Genomic DNA, 15,516 nt, shown 5'->3' on the forward strand with positions numbered 1-15,516 from the left:
CCAGTGACTATCCAAGCAGGCATAAAGCCAGGTTTCGGTATTGAATCAGTGATTACTTATGCCATTGATGTTCTTAGGATGATAGTTGATCACAGAGGTTTAGGAGCTGTTACACTCCTAGACCTATCTGCTGCTTTTGACCCCATCGCCTTTAGGCTGCCTTTCATACGTTTAGAATGCCTAAGCATCAAGTGTACAGCTCTCCACTGGATAAAATCCTTTATCTTAAACAGAACACAACACATTCAATGAAGATGTTTCTCATTTTGAATCTGTATGTTCAACCTCTGGCATTGCAGTTAAAACTATTTAATGTGGTTACATACCTTTATGCTGGTGAAACACAAATAATTATCAGCTTAGAAGATTATCCTGGAAATTCAACATCAGGCTTAAGTAGTGTGTACTCGGATGAACAGAGATCATTCTTAATTAAATCCATCGAATTCAGAAATACTCCTGATTCACAATAAAGTGAATGATTCAAACTCCTCATTGTGGTCACTCTAAATGAACTAATGTACAAAGCTTGTATCTAGACTTTAGGCCCTTGGCTTCATTTAGACTCTAAACTAAACATGTAGAAACAAATTGCCATTGTATCAAGCAAGAGCTGTTTCTATCAGATTCTGGGAAAGGTGAACTCAAATTTTTATTTCTGGAGGGACCCAAGACTCGAATCCCGATTTTAGATGGGATCCATTGTCTCACCACCATCCTGGGGTACTCTTTCTGTAGAGATCAACCTCTTCAGGTATGTGTTGCACGGCCATCTTAAACAAAGCAGTAGTGCAGATGAGCCAAGTGTGTGGATAAGGCAAGCACTCGTCCGCACCATGATGCGGCCAACACCCGGTTATGCTGCTCCTTCAGTCATCGGTGATTGTCGTCCACCTAGTTCCTCTGTTCAATTATGGTTCCTCAGGAGTATGCCCATTTCTCTTGATGAATCGTCCCTCAGCTTACAGAAAAAAAAATCTCAATTTGCCGCTACTGCCCTTACGTTCTCCCTCTCAGCCTTATAATTCCCAATTCCATTAACTATCAATAAATGCTTTTTTAATGTAAGGCACTGTCTGCTATTACTCACAAATACATCTTTGATCTCTTATCCAAATCCAACCCTGACGTTTATTATTATGTAGACCTGGTGTGCTCCTCGTACTGATTTATTGATGAACTTGTTCCAGAATGCTGTAAAATCCTATGTAAAGTTCGTATGAATAAAAAAAGTGGCAGGATTGTAATTGCACACAGTACCTCCATTAATTTGAAAACTATTCCCTTCAGCATCACTGACTCATCAGACTGCCTCACAGGACCACATAAAAGTGTGAATCTCAACTGTAACTTTCTGCTAATCCACTATCTTCCACACTCACCCACTTCTCATTTTAACATATTAGCTGAAGTAATGGGATGCTTCGTCAAAGTACATCACAGTGTTGTGTGACTTCAGTCTGCAGCTTGAAGCCCCCTGTGGCACTGCTCTTCAATAGAGTATTTACACTCAATCTAGACTCCAGTAATGCCCCCTTCAAAAGGGCCATCTTCTAGACCCGATTTTCTAAGATTGTGACAAAATGGGACAGGCATTCCAATTACCTAGTCCTATAATCTCCTTTAACCTCCGAGTTTGCCCTTCATCTTATGACATTCCTAGATCCCCTACTATAACCATCGCCAATCCCTAATACACCCTGTCCCCCAATTAAATAGAACTTTGAAGTCAGTCACTCCGCAGTTTATTGTAATTTAATTCAAGCACCCCTTGATTCCCCATTTTGATAAGATAAGGGATTCAATAAATGAATGATATTCTATCTTCCTTCTCTAAAAGAATTCAAAATAGACTGGATGTCACCTCCCCGCCTCAGTCCAAAAATTATAGCTCTGTAATCTAGAAAAAAAACCTTGGTTTTGGTTTTCTTTCGAAGCGGCTAAATTAAAACCTGAAACTCAACAGGCTAAAAGAAAATGGATGTACTCTTATACATGAGGACTTAGAAATTCAAAAATTTTAAAGCCCATTAAATACACGAAAAAATAAAAATGCCTACATTTACATACTATAATCTTCGCATTCCTTAAGCCTTCAATCTTGCTAAGGAGCTTTTCAATTCAATCAACAAACTTCAAACCTCTGCTACAGTGGTTTACAATATCATTCCATCCACCTCTCTTTGCAAAGAATCCACACAGTGGCTCAAGGACCTTAACTTACTGCTAACTGATGAACTGTCCATCTTATTCAATTCTTCTTTAGCTTCTGGCATGGTTCAGGACGAAAGGAAAACATTCACAGTGAAGCTGTTACTAAAGAAGCTAATTGTGGGTCCCTCCCAATTAAACAACTATAGACCCATCTCTCTTATTAGTCTAAATTACTGACGAAATTGGAGTTTAGGCTGCTTAAAAGTTAAGGTGAGATTCCAGGCTTGGATCCCTTTCAGAGATGGCTTTCGAGCTGGAGGAAGCACGGAGCTTGCAGTACTATACGTTGTCAATGACATTCGTACCCTAAGTTGAGGCCCTCGCCCTCTGACCTGCTGGCTGCTTTTGGCACCATTTACCACTCCATTCTCATCACCAGGCTACATACAATTGGGATTCACAACACTGCTCTTGATTGGCTTCCATATTATCTGTATAGCCATATAAGCATAGCTATATAACCATTCCTAATTAAATGGGTAGTGGTGTTACCCCTTTACAACTCACAACCCAATGCTCTCAGCTGTGGTGTCCCACAAGGATTCATTCTTTCCCCACTAGTAGTTAGCTTCTACATGTGCCCCCTCGCTGGACATCTAACCGAAGCAGGTGCTAATTTCTCTATATGTGCAGGTGACATGCAGCTAATCTCTGGGTTAAAACGGGACGTTTTCTCCGTCCCATTGTTGCATGACACCTTGTATATAATATCTTGGTAGATCTTTCTAAAGTGAAATACAATTAGGTGTTCCAAGATTCAGAACCTCTTCCTTTGGCTATCATTCTTTCTCTGTTGTCACTGCCAGAGTCTGGAACTACCACCCTCTCTTTATTCAGGATCATCTTTTGAACGTTTCAGATGGTCTTCAAAACCTTTCTCTTTTTATACAAGCTTAGCACTGCAAGAAATATTGCACTATCTGTTTCAGGTTATTAGCCCCAAGGAAATCCGATGTAAGAGCGCTATACAAATTCCATTAACAGAGTCTAGCTCTCACGGGAATTACTTTTTTTATTTTCAAAATAGAATCCTCTTACGGGATTTTCTTTTTGAAAATAAAAAAAAATACTCTTTGGTGCAGGCTTACGTCATGCTGACAAAGCCCTTCAACAAACAGCGGAATGCACTGATAGGAACTGCTGTGGCGGTGGTTCCTGCCAAAGCTTTATAAATGACGGCCTGCTTGGCGGTCATTTATAAATTTGGCGGTCGGTCCTCGACCAGGGCGACATGGTATTTATTCCATCGCCCTGACAGAACAATGGCCAACATTTAAACAAGGCCCTAAATTCTATGCCTGACTCCACATCTACCTGTATTCTCTGCAACAGGACCAAGTTGCACTTAAAGATACCTTGTCATAAAAATAAATGCATAAAAATATAATAAGACTGGAGTGAATAAGCATACATGGCGCACACATTGCTAACATTTACGAGGATGCAATGGCGAGGCTTCAAAGTTACTTTAAAACTTTTCCAGGAGAGTTTGCCAGGAAAATGAAGTCACCTTGAGATCTGCACAATTTGGCTAGGTGGGGCAACCAAGTTGATTTGGAGTGAGTTGTGGAACCTGTGATCATCAACTAATGAAGCATGAATATATGATGAGTAAGAAATAATCAGACTACAGCACAGCTCCCTATACTCACTGCTACCAGTACAATCTGAATGAATAGGTTAGGTTCTTTATGGGTCATAATAGGTTTCCAGAATTGTGGAAAGTATTTATTGAATTTAACGTTGCTGTATAGTGGCTTTTGAACACTTCTGGATACTAGTGTGAGTTCCAGATCACAAATTCAAGATGCATGTGAGTCTCAAGTAATGGGGTGGGCAAGAAATTCATTAACAAATCCAGAACAATCCTGAAGGGGGTGTTAAGAGAGAAACAGAAAGCAATTTTCACATTGATCACTATCACTGCAAATTAAGAGTAGATCATGGTATCTTGACATGAGAACGATGGGGAAAAAAGTTAGAAAGGAACTCCTGTTGTAAAGGAGTTTTTTTCAACTTTTGGCAAAACTGGAGGAGGCTTTCTTGCTGTCTTAGTTCGAGTAGCAGAGATTTCAATAATGAAGGAGCAGCTCCACTGAATATTTTTGAAGTGCTTGGGTGAACAGGCAAAGTACTGTTTTCTTCCTGAACCTTTTGCTTCCTTGGATAACTGAGGTATCCTGATGGTCAGTAGATGTTTGACATCTGTGTGCTTGGAAAGTTAGGCAGGCGAGTTAGAACTTCGGTTTGGCCTCTACCGGTAGCCAGTGGTGGGCTTTTAGCACAGAAATTATGAGGTTAGATGACTGGGAGCTAGAAACAGGTTGTGCAACTGAGTTATATGCAGCTTTCAGAGAGTTTATAGAACTGATCCAGGAGCCATCTCCACTGTTAAATGTGAATAATGATCTGAAGTCTGATAGTTTTAGAACCTTTCTCTCGATGAAGAACAGCACCAGCAGCTTTCATGGGGTGATCAATTCGAGTATTCATGGATGATGGTGTCAAGTCAGAATTCTAGGGATTTCACAATTTGTGACAGTAAGAGGGAGAAACAGCCAAACTGTTGTTAGCTCAGCGAGACTAAATCGGAGGCGGAGTGCAAATGTTGTAATAAAAGCATGATTTCAGTCTTTTCTAGGTGCAGTTTCAGGCGGTTGGAGGACATCCACTTCTGAAATTTTTTAAGGCAGGATTTTTGTGTATGGAGGTCATCTAATTTGGAGATTTTTAAAGTTAATTTGAGTATTGTCAGCGTACTGATGAATTTACACTCTTGACTTCGCCATCAAAATTCTCAGTCACTCCTTGTAAAAGTTAAATACTGGTGGACCTAGAATTGAGCCCTGTGCTGGATGTAGTCCCTTCGGCCAAATTTACCGAGAAGCATAAACCCTTACTTGCATGTGCAGTTCTAAAAACTGGATCGCACATAAAGAAGACAATAGGTAATCAGTTACAACATGGACAACATTAGAAAACAATAAAAAGTGTCTAGATTTAACCTTAAGATTACCTAAATGTAGGTCAGAAAAATTGCATCATTCAATCTAAAGCGAAAGGTGAATGGACCTCACAGTCTTTATGGATTGGGGTGAAGGCCTCTAAAAGTGGAAAACTTTTATTTACAAAAACTATTTGCCAAAATACAGGTTTTGCCAGACAACCATATTAACATCCAGTTGCCATTGATTTTACTGGTTTTGTTATCATACGGCAGAGGGAAGCATAGTGAGGAAAAACAATGGAAAGATATCTATGCAAGATCTTTCCTATCTAGCCAATTCTAGAGCTAAACATAAATTTCATATCAGTATTTAATTCTGTCTAGTTCAATTTACCCCCTGCAGCTCTCGTTTGATCTCACATCAAGTTTAAACATGACCTCCAAATCAACCTCCTTGAACTTTCAAACACAAAAGAGGATGGGAAAATTATTTAAAATAGTCTAACCCACAGACAGCTGCTTTGGGTAGCATTCCAACCCATGGATGGAAACCACTGTGCCACTCTAGACAGAGACCCGCCTTACGCAAATCAATACTGACCCTGCTCCTTATGGAAACAGCCCATCACAAACCGACAAACAAGGCCACCTCCTGAAGGGAGCATGTGCAAAATCCGAGGGGTGTCGACTTTCTTAGGACTATATGTGAGGTATATATAGCTTGGATCCCGCAACACAGCGAGTAAAGGGCCAAATTAGGGGTTAATCAAGCATAAAGAATAAATACCTGCAAATAGTCTAAACATCCATCAATCACTCTGGCTAGCATTCCAACTCCTTGTTTTCTTAGAAATCGTTTTCAATATACTACCATGTATCAGTTCTGCTTTTACAATTTTGTATTTATATTGCAATTAGTTGCGTTTGTGAGTCCACAGGGTGTCTGTCTCCCAAATTATTTGCAGTTTTACTGTTGATGTCCATGTCCCACTAGTCACACTATGAAGCATAATTTCCCACTAGCAACCACTGATAACACTGCAATATTCCAAAATATGCCATGGTGTTATGTACATCACGCCTGTTTCTAGGGTTAACTAAAAGTATAGGTCAGGCGAATATACCTCTTATTTTCTTGCACCCACCAACCCTCCCCCCACCGTTCCTCTCCCCTGCCCCACCACCCCCGATCCCGCCGGCCCCCATTGTCCAAAAGGGAAAAAATCCGGGCGTACTAAATGGACGCAACCCGTCTTCCAACACAGTTTGTTTGAAAACTGACTCCAAATTAACATTGGAGTGAGATGTCAACGTTCAGCGGAAAACTTTTTTATGGGAAAGAGTTAAACGTGTTTCTAAAACTAGATCCCTTTTCTGAATAGTCTGTAACTTCTCTGAAAAAAACCCCGGTTAGTGGCATTTTAGTCATTTTGGAAAGTTCCCTATTAGTGTGCCATACACTATATACTGAAAAAACACTTTTTCTATAATGTTGTATTTGGTTTTGGACTGTAATTAATACGGTGTATTAATATAATTATTATATTCAAAGTGCATCATATTTTGCATTTTTAGTACTTTTCTTTTTATGAATTTTACATTAAATGGGTAATTGTTTTTAAGCCTAAAAAATAACAAACATTCAACGTTATTCTTTAAATATTTAAACTTGATTGAATTCATTCACAGGAACCATTAATTTGCTCAAGCCTTGGTGTTTGTTCTGCTAAGATTCAACATTACCAAACACAGTGTCTATCGTTTCGGTGTGCAGTATGTGTTATAACATTACTTTAACTGTTTCTTCTCAGAATTTACGAAGAAGTATACTGGAAGGAGGAACACGCCACATGAAAGGTGAGTAGAAGCAGAAATATATATTTCTGGATGACTGGCTAAAGAATGTATCGGACAGTTTTCAGATAGATAGAAATTGTTTTCGTAAGTACATTGATTATTCTTCACTCTTATAGACACAAAAAGTGAATAGTCCATGGTGGAAATTGTTGGGTGCTTAGTCTTTAAGGTCATTATTTAAAGTGGCATGTACCTCCTCGACGTCAACACATTTTTAAAGGGGCTCTGCTAGTAACTTTGAAACATGAGCTGTGCTGGAAACAAGCCTGTGATTACTATTTTTTTTATGTCCCTTACTTAACATTGAGCCCCTAACGAGTGACCAAGCATCCTTGTCAGATTGGTTTATGAATGGTCTTAAACGTAACACAGAAAATTTAGGATGAAATTCTTTTTGCCTGATCGTAGAGATGCGCCAGCATAAAATATATCTAAAAATATAGTGGATTTTTTTTTTTTAATGTAATTACAGAAACAAGTGTCTTTTACATTATACATATCAACCAACGCAAACATGGTATTTGGTATTAAAAAGCAGTTACTTTCTAACCAACATAATTTATCCTAAAACTTAAAAAATACTTAATGGGACAAACAGTTTATTCACGTATATTAGCTTGAAAACATTTGGATACAGCCACTGAGTGCATACTGTCTTGAAACATGCATGTGATTCACACTTTAAGATAAAAGCAACTATGTGGCAATAAGTCTAATTATGTTGAGAAAATGTCAAGAACTCCTCCGAGCGAGGGGGCGTGGCAGAATGCTGATGCTGTAGTTCGAGGAATACAGAGCTTCCGGCCTGCGAGCCCCCATCCGATAACATCCTGTACAAATACAGACCCCGGGGTTGGGGTCACCGTCCCTTGTAGGGACCCATGGAGCGGTGAAATGCACTTGGACCGCTCTGTGAGTGGTCGTTGTGATCACCTCGGCGAGCTTTAGGTGACTCGCATACCCTTCATGGCGGATTGTACAAGATGGTGGCCGCACTGGGCTGCTGGCGGTGCAGACTGGAGGGAAACTCCTGGCGGGCATACTGGGAAGCAGAGCCTGAGCAGAGTGGCCCTGACCAGGCTGATTTGGGGGGCCGGAGGGCACTAGCACCCGCCAGGCCTAAAGTGCTGGAGGAGAAATGCAATGAGGGTGAGGCGGCGCAACTAGGCCTGCAGTTCATAAGAGAAGCAACCCCTCCTGGAGTGCTCGGAGAGGTGGTGCTCTGAGCTGGCAACGAGGTGACGACGACGCTTGGGGGACATACTGTAGTCTTCGCCATTGAGCCCCTGGGGAGATGCCCGGCTCACCACAGCTCGGTGACAGATGAGAGGCGGAGTCTGGGCTCGGGTGAGAACTGGTGGAGACCAAACTGGCCCTGGGGCGGCCCGCGACGGGCCTGATTGCTTCTGCTGGCGGGGCCTTCTCTCTCTATCTGCAGCGACCCATCACCAGGTGGGGAATGTGGTGCTGCATCCTACGACTGCCTGGCCGTGGGCCTCTCGCCAAGCTTGTGGAGTAACGAAGGTGGCTTGCAGTGAACCCGGGCCTGGCGATTGGCAGAAGTACTAAATTGGCCTTACACCCGACGTGGCCCTGGAAACGGTAATACACCCAGGATAGAAGGAGTGCTGAGGTGAGGCCTGCGCAGAGGTGCATCGGAATTTGCGCTCCTTGGAAGCCCTGGGGCCCCTAGTCTAGTCTCACTAACTCCACAAGACATTTTGGGCCACAATGGAGTAGTGCTAAATAAACGGGGTGAACTGTATCGCTGGTCGGAGGCTCACAGACTGGGCTGATCCCCAATATTGGATACTGGTCCTTCAATTGCAACGATGCCAGTGTAAGCTGTGGGGAGAGCTCTACCTCCCTCGTCATAGGGCCCAGGACAGACTGCTGTTTTGGCAACTTTGCCAAGTAGCTAGGAGTTGGCAACTGATCACCATGGACAACAAAACTCAGCGGCGCGACCAGGAGATGCCTGGCCCAATGGTGGTTGTGGTCTCAGTGGGGGAAGACTACGGGAACGTTGCCTTCATCATAAGAAGGAGACCAGGAGCAATTTAAACTCTGCAATATCATGCAGGCTATCACTGCTTCTAGGGAGGCACTGGAAATGAAGATTGATACCATAGGGACAGATCTGAGTCTCTTAAAAGATGAACCCCGGCGTCTCACGGAAAGTGTCGTGGCTCGTGGCCGCCGACCATACACTGGCAGATATACCTCCAGATGTCTACAAGCTGCGCGACACTGTCCACTATGGAAGATACAGTTAGAACGCTAGAGCTCAGAGCTGAGGAAAGTGAAAAAAGTTAAGAAGAAACAATGTACCAATCATAGGACTTCTCGAACACACAAAGGGAGACAATATGGTAGACTATTTGAAACGTTGGCTATGCAATGAGGTGGCCTCTCCCCATTCTATACACTGGAGAGGGCACACAGAGTTCCAGCTCGCCCACCCCAGCCGGGGAAGCCCCTGCACCCAGTAGTGGCCAGGCTCCTTTACTACGTAGACTACGACCATTTTCTAATGCAGGCCACGCTGTGGGGGGACCTTAAAGTAGCTAACAGTAAGGTTATGATCTTTCATGACTGTACAAGGGAGTTGCAACAGCAGCGTTCCACGTTTCTAGAGTCTAAACGATGGCTATGCCGGATGAGAATACCCTACTTTATGTTGTTTACAGCCCGCCTGCAAGTGGTTACACAGGAGGGAGTGCAGTTCTTCGCACCCAGCAGGAAGTGTGGGACTGGATTGGGGCACACCCACAGGTTGGGTGCGGTGGCGAGTCCCCATGTGGTGTTCCAAGGTGCAAGAAGATAAATGAAAGGAGTGGTGGTGCTACATCGGGGTCAGAGGTGAAGTGGTAGCGGCATCGAGTGCTCAGAGCAGTGGCAGAAGTGAGTTGGAGAGAAGCGAGCCCAATACCCTCGCTAAGTGAAGCAGGTGGCCAGAACTCTGACTGCACCAAAGTTATTAGCTATGCAGAGGACTCCGATATTAAACTGACTCGTCACCCCTGCACAACAGTTTACCTCATATAATGTAGGGAGTGGGACACTATGTTTGTGTATGATTGCTGATAACAGGGGGCCAGTTTAAAAAGATATGTTGACATAGAGTATTTAGCGTCACAAACCCTGGGTAACGCGTCATTTGGATGGGGGGAACCCGGCTAAGAGGCTGTGAAGTAGGCACTGCTTTTACCCCCATTGAGGTGGTTGTGGGTTCTCACACAAATGTATGCCTATTGGTACTATGTTTGGATGAGGGGAGTTGCTCTGCTTGTCCTGGGGTGTGGGCATTGGGTCAGTTGTTGTTTATTTGTACTGAGATGGGGTTTAAGGCGTACCTGGCATGCGTACAAATGTGGAGTGTTGGAATCACAGTAGGATGCGCATCTGTAGTGGTCAAACGAGACATCTTTTTGCTGTTTCATAGCGTCCGCCGTAACATGCAAGGTTCTTTCAAGGAATGTTAGGGGGATGCACACTATGACCAAAAGGCATAAGATCTTTGCATATCTCAATCGGAGAGGAATGCAGTTTGCACTACTGCAAGAAACGTATCTTATTACCAAGAAGGGTGCAGCGCTGCAGCTTAGGTGGCTGGGACAGGCCTACTATACTGACTATTCAGCCTTTGCTAGGGATACTCTGGTGTGGATTATGTCCAGGGTCCCCTTCCATCACACCAGACATTTGATAGATGCAGCGGGTCGTTATGTGGTGGTTACCGGTAGGCTAGAATGCAGAGTCATCACAATAGGCAACATTTATGGTCCCAACATCGAACAGGCAAGGTTTATGGCTGAACTCTCAAGAGTAATAGCCCTGTATCTGGTAGGCCCGGCCCCTCTGGGGGGGATTACAACTGTGTGGCCAATCACGAGTTGGATCACTCTCATCCTCCCCTGCGGGACTCCCCAATCATCCGAGTGGCCAGAGCGTTTGTGGAATGGCAGACCCAGTGGGCCTATTTGACTCTTGGAGACTACATCATCCAGGGGAACAGAACAAATCTTTTTTTTCCAGCTTACATGAGCTACATGTGAGGCTGGATGCTTTCTTGTGTACACCTGATGTGCATGGATCGATCACATCTAGCGAATACCTCTCCAGGACCGTATCAGATCATAATACCTTACTGCTCGGACTGAATTGGGGGGGGGGGGGGGGGGGGGGGAGGGAGGGGGGCCTGGAGGCCTTTATCCAGACATGGCAGCTGAAGCCAAAAGTCCTAGTGGACTTGGCTTATAGAGACATCATTGAGACGGCCTCAGACAATACTTTGCTGACAATACTGGCTGTGCTTCAAATCCACAGATAGAGTGGGACTCATTCAAAACAGAGATCAAGGATCGGTGTATCTTGGAATCAGTAGGATTCCGAAGGACCCTATCGATGGAGACAATTGTGGAGTAGACACTGAGAGACACCAAGAAGCGCATGCCCGGCATCCAGAGGAACAGGTTGCATTGTTAGAAGCGAAAGAAAAAGTAGCAGAACAGGCTGAGCGGCTGAGGTGCTTCGATTACAGAAATTATATGTTAGAGCGCATGCAGATAGGGACTGCAGTGGTGCCCTACTACTAGCATGGTTTGCCAACCCAGCAAAGCAGGGGGTCGGTGATAGTACAGCTTCGAGGGGACAATGGCAACACCTTGTTCCGCCAAGTAGATATTAATCTTGCAATTCATGACTAGTATTCTAATTTATATAGCAGTGAGGTTACCTCTTCCGTTGCTGATATTGAGGCCTTTCTGGAGCAGATAGACCTACCGGCTGTGTCCCTGGAGGAGGCAGATGCTCTGGGTGGTGATCTTACGCTTCCTGAGATAAGAGCAGCCATAAAATCTATGGCTAGAAACAAATGTCCTGCCCTGGATGGGCTACTGTAGGAGTTTTACTCCACTTACATGGAGGACCATGGCCCCCGACTAGAGGAATTATATAAAGCAGCATGAGAAGCAGATATATTTCCCACAACTACATGGGAGGCTGTAATTGTCCCACTCCTGAAGCCTGGGAAACTCGTCACGCCAAGAGAGCCTACAGGACGTTGTTGATATTAAACCTAGACTATAAGATCCTAAGTAGAGTTCTGGTTACCCGCCTTTTAGATCACATGCCCACACTTATACATCGAAATCAAGCAGGGTTTATCCCAGGTCGCAATACATCAAGAGGCTGCTTAGGTTGTTGGATGCTGACACATTCAACAAAGAGGAGGCCGTGATTTTTGACGTTGATATAGAGAAGGCATTCGATAGCCTAGAATTGGCATACCTTTATAGTGTACTGCTAGGTTTGGCCTGGGCCGACGATTTGTTGCTATGGCCCACTTGTTATATACAGACCCTTGAGCCAGGGTGCGAACAGGTAGCATTATATTATAGAGCTACCGGGTGGGCCGTGGCACCAGGAATAGTTGTCTGCTGTCACCCTTGTTTTTTGCCCTGGCCATGGAGCCATGAGCTTTCATGCCAGGGCCGGAACTGCATATCAAGGCATAGTGCTGTCAGGTGAGATCCAACAGTTTGCGCTTTACACAGAGGATCTCTTGCTCCTCCTCCGGGATGTTGAGGAGGACATGCGTGGGGTGCGAGAGTTCCTAACATGATTCTGGATGATTTCGGGCTTACAGGTTAATTGGCAAAAGTCGTGCCGGTTTCCCACACGAGCAAACAGAGAGAGCCAGAGGGATTGAGAAGCGTGATCTGGGAATCTCAGTGCCTGCCATACCTAGCGGTGAAGATTCATCATGTCTTTGCAGATCTCCTAGAACGCAATATGGGGAAGGCTATTTGTGGGGTAAGATCCAGCACTGAATTCTGGTCAATGCGTCCTCTCTCCATAGTAGGAAGGGTTGCCTTATTAAAAATGGTAGCCCTACCACCATTATTGTACTAAATGTGGTCCTATTGGTGTAGATTCTCCTGAATTCTTCGGAGATCTCACCATGCTTTCCAAAAGCTTAATTTGGAGAGTGACATTGTCTACAGTACAAGGGCCAACAGAGGAAGGGGGGGGTCTTACCCTCCCGGTCTTTGAGACTTATTATTTGGCAGCGCAGCTGCAATGGCTCATGCAATGGATGGCAGTTAGGGTCACCCAGAGGGGAAACAGGAGCCCTGATGTCCCGGCTCTTCAGAACTTGTCCTGAGTCTTACTACGCTTGCCTACTCCTGGAGCTGGCGACCCCATTGATTTTCGCGTCCTGCGCAAGTGCTGGAACAGGAGCCTACAGAAGGCAGAAGTGTGAGCACCTTACGCCCCGGACATCCCTTTGGAGTTCCTAACAGAACTCCCACATGGGGTGAATGACAAGGACTAAGGGACTGATTGCCGGAAGGCACGGCGACCGTAGGTGCCCTCTTCAAGGCCGAACTCTTGCTTCCGTTTGAAGATTTCCGGGAGCAAGATGACTTACCTCAGGGTACTTCCTTCTGCCTAGGGCACTCACAACGGCGGTCCGTAAACATTGGAAGGGAGGAATGGCAAGACCACCACATGTGGGAGGATGCCAATTTATAGGAACTTCTCCGGTTACCAATAAGGCAGTCAACTGCCTATATAGAAGGCTACGGGATGAGATGTTATGCTACCCCTCAACAGTCTTCAGACACTTTGGGAGGAGGGCCTTGATATTCCCTTTGAGGACAAAGATTGGGGAACACTTGTGGCCCGCATGTCCAAGGTGTCTAGAAATTCCAGATTCAAGTTTATACATTTGTATGTGTTGCACAGGGTGCACCTGACACCAGGAAGAATTAATAGACACTTTGCTGTAGAGGATGCAAAATGCCCCCTGTGTGAAGAGATTGGGGTTGAAGTTCACCACATGTTTTGGAGTTGCCCAAGACTGACGACTTACTGGGAAACTGTTACGAGCTATAAGAACAGAATCCCTTTTGTGCTTCAATTTTACTGGAGTATGAGAATGCTACTGAATGGTATTAAAGATACACCAGTCACTTATCTAGACAATAAAGAAGGCCTTATTCATGAATATATTAAAAAACTACCAAATGTCTTGATTCATATGTCAAGAATATATCATAGTTTTATTTATTACTATCAAGATTAATGCATTTTCTAGAAATACATTCATCTGCTCATTACCAAAATCATCTCCACATTTGGTACAAAATACAAGCACCTTTTTATTTCATCAAAACATCTTAATTCTGTGCCTTAGTTTAAAACAGCACAATATTAAAAATATGTAGATTATAAAAACAGTTATAACAAAAGTGTATTATCTGTTTGATTATTTGTCAGATAATACACGTCTTTGTTATAAGTGTTTTTAAATGTTTTTATAATCTACATATTTTTAATATAGTTCGACTATATGTAATTTAGGGCCATACTCATGTAACTGTTTCCCCATAAAACAGAATGTCCTCTTGGAAACATAGGGTGTTGAATACATCCTGCAAAATATGATGCATGATTTTTGGGGCAATGGAAGAAGTGGAAGCGAGGTCAAAAGGCATTCTACAGATCATAAATGAGCCGCCCGGTGTGAGAAAAGCTGTGAAGGGCATAGAATCAGGATGAAGTTCCACCTGATGATGTCCCATGGATAGATCAATGACACAAAAAAATTGGCTTGGTGCATAGCATTTCCTTTATGCATGGTAAAGGGTGTCTATCCACCCAGATGTTTTTGAGATGACGGAGATCAACACAAAGCTGTATGCCATCCCCATTAACCTTATTGGAGTACAGCAGGGGCAAGCCATTCCCAGCACTGTATGAGCTGAATAATTTCTAATTCAGAAAGCCTTTTGAACTAATGTTGCAATTGTTCCCTTATGAGATGGGGTACATGGCGTGGTTTATGCATAACTGGTTTAGTTATAGTTTTAAGTTTCATTTTATGTTGGTAACTGCTAACAATCCAAATGTGTCAGATATTAGTTCTGGAAATTCACAGCAAATATATTCACCTTCTAAGGATATGTTGACTAAGAAGACCTTTTTCAAAGGATTGGGATCCAGAGTGCTCCCCAACTCCTTCTGGTGCTGTGTCAAAGTACCAAATCTCCACAGGAGCCGATGATGGTCCCAACGCCCCGCCACCTCAGGCGCCACCCAAGATCAACTCGAGGTAGCGACTAAAGCAGGGGGGAAAGGGGAAGTGGATGAGAAACAAGAGAGACTGCCTGGTAAGTTGGTGGTACTTCACTCGGTCGTCTGGGTGGATCTTCTTACTGCACCTGGATTTAAAGACATACATGTAAAAACTGCCTAAACATGTTTAATGCTAGATGTAACACTACGACACTAAATTTACCCTGTCGACCCCAGGCTATTGCTTCTCTCTGTGATGTTTTATAATTGGGTTAATTTTCTGCATCTGAATGTAAAGGAAGAAGACAGCACTTGTAAATCGTTTTGTTTTCCCAAAGAACTAAACACTCTGAATGTGTACTCTTAGTTAGCGCTCTACTATTCACCTTAGCTACGAGTAGTAGCTCTTTAGT

At 43.7% G+C, this 15,516-nt stretch overlaps 2 protein-coding genes across 4 annotated transcripts in view; one reads left to right on the forward strand and one right to left on the reverse strand.

The window, feature by feature from the left end:
• Nucleotides 1-15,516, reverse strand: part of CMSS1 (cms1 ribosomal small subunit homolog) — a 1,297,886-nt gene that overhangs the window by 484,420 nt on the left and 797,950 nt on the right. The window lies entirely within an intron of this gene.
• FILIP1L (filamin A interacting protein 1 like) overlaps nt 1-15,516 on the forward strand; it is a 946,987-nt gene that overhangs the window by 215,819 nt on the left and 715,652 nt on the right. For both annotated transcript variants that reach the window (XM_085622364.1, XM_085622365.1), the window contains exon 2: nt 6,973-7,018. The gene's annotated coding sequence lies outside the window, so the exon portion shown is untranslated. The remainder of the gene's footprint in view (nt 1-6,972; nt 7,019-15,516) is intronic.

Source organism: Triturus cristatus, chromosome 8, assembly GCF_964204655.1.
Source record: "Triturus cristatus chromosome 8, aTriCri1.1, whole genome shotgun sequence".
Taxonomy (NCBI): domain Eukaryota; kingdom Metazoa; phylum Chordata; class Amphibia; order Caudata; family Salamandridae; genus Triturus; species Triturus cristatus.